Source organism: Cephus cinctus, unplaced genomic scaffold (genome assembly GCF_000341935.2).
Source record: "Cephus cinctus unplaced genomic scaffold, Ccin1 Ccin1_scaffold0077, whole genome shotgun sequence".
NCBI lineage: Eukaryota > Metazoa > Arthropoda > Insecta > Hymenoptera > Cephidae > Cephus > Cephus cinctus.
This window is the reverse complement of record NW_014332818.1, coordinates 765-4,761: the sequence shown is the minus strand read 5'-3', so window position 1 is coordinate 4,761 and position 3,997 is coordinate 765.

The following is a 3,997-nucleotide window of genomic DNA, read 5'->3' as shown; positions in this document are numbered from 1 at the left end:
ACACCTAGATACAAGAAACTACGGAGCGGAACACTTGGACACCCTGGACTTCCACATCCGACACCTAGTTACAGAAAACTACGGAGAGGAGGATCTGGAAATCCCATATCTCTAAAAATTGTCACCTAAAATATGAGGAACTATGTTAAAGCACACACATACACACATACGTACACGCATGCACACGCGCTCCACATGAAAGCCTTAATAATTCTATACTATTGTGAAAGTAGCCTTATGTCAACTGGAAATTCGGTGTGAACGGTAGCATCACGTACAAAGTGTATTTGATTGTGTTGTGTATTCATAAATTACCAACACCTTCCAGAGTACAAATAGGTAAAGAAGGCAAAGGGCCATCTGTCGTGTAAAAAATGCGATGGACGTGCGAAGACGACGACGACGACGACGATGACGACGACGACGGAACTGAAATAAAATCATATCGCTCGCCATTTCAATACGCCCTGATCTCGTACACTAATCATATTGAACTTGGTGGCAATCGCTTCAGAACCTTCAATTCCTATAGTGAATGTATCAATAACTTTTCCTCATATATAGCGGTTCATAAGATATTTCGTTCCTGTACTTGGCGCGAGACTCGACCGAGTTTCTTGATAGGTATAGAGGTGCGGAGGACGTGGTGGGGGTATGTCAAGCATATACTATAGTAAAATTTTAGTTCCAATCCCGGCGGGTAGATGGCGCCCCGAAAATCCTGTGGAGATCAACCCAAAAGGATGTAAAATTGGAAACTAGCCTTTAGAAACGCGCAGCAACAAGAAACACTAGCGCCACGGATAAGCGTAGCGTTAGTTACACTTTCGTACTTCTAGCTACTTACCTCGCGGCATGGTTTTGTGTTCATCCTCGTGATACTAAAAATAAAGAAACGATTTGTTAAAAACATTACCTGTCATTTTGCTTGCCTTTTGACGTTGTACATAAATAAAATATATTGTGGTGAAACTGCTTGTGCCCCCACAATCCCAAGCTATCTTGTGGCGCTGCCTATGAGTCGGGATTTGTACTAAAAGAGACTGTAGCGCGCACGCGCAAATTGTGTGTGAGAAACGAACACCATTTGTTCCAAGTCACATTAATAACATTCTAAATAGAATTAATGATGGAAAAATTGTAGGATTTATCAAATGTATCAAAGATTATATAATAGAAACGTATTTCAGTGTTATAATTCTCCGACACCTACATACAAGAAACTACGGAGCGGAACACCTGGACACCCTGGACTTCCACGCCCGACACCTAGATACAAGAAACTACGGAGCGGAACACTTGGACACCCTGGACTTCCACATCCGACACCTAGTTACAGAAAACTACGGAGAGGAGGATCTGGAAATCCCATATCTCTAAAAATTGTCACCTAAAATATGAGGAACTATGTTAAAGCACACACATACACACATACGTACACGCATGCACACGCGCTCCACATGAAAGCCTTAATAATTCTATACTATTGTGAAAGTAGCCTTATGTCAACTGGAAATTCGGTGTGAACGGTAGCATCACGTACAAAGTGTATTTGATTGTGTTGTGTATTCATAAATTACCAACACCTTCCAGAGTACAAATAGGTAAAGAAGGCAAAGGGCCATCTGTCGTGTAAAAAATGCGATGGACGTGCGAAGACGACGACGACGACGACGATGACGACGACGACGGAACTGAAATAAAATCATATCGCTCGCCATTTCAATACGCCCTGATCTCGTACACTAATCATATTGAACTTGGTGGCAATCGCTTCAGAACCTTCAATTCCTATAGTGAATGTATCAATAACTTTTCCTCATATATAGCGGTTCATAAGATATTTCGTTCCTGTACTTGGCGCGAGACTCGACCGAGTTTCTTGATAGGTATAGAGGTGCGGAGGACGTGGTGGGGGTATGTCAAGCATATACTATAGTAAAATTTTAGTTCCAATCCCGGCGGGTAGATGGCGCCCCGAAAATCCTGTGGAGATCAACCCAAAAGGATGTAAAATTGGAAACTAGCCTTTAGAAACGCGCAGCAACAAGAAACACTAGCGCCACGGATAAGCGTAGCGTTAGTTACACTTTCGTACTTCTAGCTACTTACCTCGCGGCATGGTTTTGTGTTCATCCTCGTGATACTAAAAATAAAGAAACGATTTGTTAAAAACATTACCTGTCATTTTGCTTGCCTTTTGACGTTGTACATAAATAAAATATATTGTGGTGAAACTGCTTGTGCCCCCACAATCCCAAGCTATCTTGTGGCGCTGCCTATGAGTCGGGATTTGTACTAAAAGAGACTGTAGCGCGCACGCGCAAATTGTGTGTGAGAAACGAACACCATTTGTTCCAAGTCACATTAATAACATTCTAAATAGAATTAATGATGGAAAAATTGTAGGATTTATCAAATGTATCAAAGATTATATAATAGAAACGTATTTCAGTGTTATAATTCTCATTGCTTTCTATTGGGAATGTATATTTTCAGATTGTAAATCACATATGCAAGTGCACGTAAATAAATATGAAATCATTTTCTTAAATAACTATGTGCTATTTGTTGTAGACCTTACCTTAATTTCTTTGGGTAGCTTCTCGTTTTTTTTCATATTAATAATTTAGGTAAGATGATTGTGTGTTTAAAGGAAAATCGTGGATACGGTTTATCTCTCAGTTCCGAAGTAAGTATACAAAGTACATGATGTTGGTCCATAGGCAAGGCATTGGGTTACGAGGCCCAAAGTCTGTGGTTCGAGACTCTCCGTCGGAAGTTTTTTTTTCTTCTTTTGGACGTTTTTTTTTTAAATGCAACGTTACAACAGTGCTGTACTTTACCTCGTCTGATCGGACGCGATACAGGGTGAACTGGCTTTCTAGTTGAACGAACCAGAGTTTTGGTTTGTGTTTCCAGAAGGAAGGTACTTTGACGTTTCGGAATTCGTTGGCTTCGATTTCCTGCGGGTCCATTGCCAGTGGCTGTTGACTGCGGGGAACGGCATCGAAAGCCGATTTTTTATCGTTTTTACAAAGTTTTATGAATTAATTGATTGCAGTGAAAAAATTCAGATAGAAAAATTCCCATAGAAAAATTCAGAGCGATGAATTTACAAGAATATTATCTGACCAATATTACATAATACATTAAATTTACAAAAACGATTACTAAAATTTAACACTGATTTGACCGGCGTGACCGCTCCAACCTCCTCAAACGTTGTACGGGCTGCACGCTGAAGGTAAAAAAAATCAAACTAAATATAAATTTTTATTTTTATTTTATTTATTACTTTATTATAATGAAGGCATCAACAACGATAATCTACGGGCTTCCACATCACCCAAGATGTGCCGTAGTCGATGCGTTCCCATTATTTAACGTAGCGGGTCCCCAACAGGCCTATACTACGATCGACGATAACAACATCAGACAAATGTTCCATTTAATACTTAGCGTATAAGCAAATCACGATAACGTAAAAAAATGGTTTGACTGAAAAGTCTAAATAAGTAGTATAAGCGATTATATCTCTATTTAACTGGACTAATGCTGTGTTGCTTATCTCGATATAGGTATATTACATTATATGCATGCACTTGACCAGGTGCATTACTTATTTACAAATCTACACGTATACATAAGCAAATATACTATACATATTGCAATGTTATTCTCCAAAACAAAATCTCACAGCTAAAGTAGATTGACGATAAAAGGTATTCAGAAAGTAGGGAACCGTACACAAAACGCCGTATGATTCTCTCTCAAGAATTTTCGATATTCACAAGACCCGATACGCGATAAACTAAATAGTGTTGGGTGCCAGGTGGTCTCCGGGGAGAACACATCGAGTGTAGGGCACTCGAGATCTTAGAAATTCTGAAGAAAACGCGGGAAAGCTCGGAACAACGAAAGGGAAAAGGAAACAGGTAAGGCGACACCGCCAAGAGAAGAGAAGTGAAACGATAGGAACGGCGACTCCGCCAAG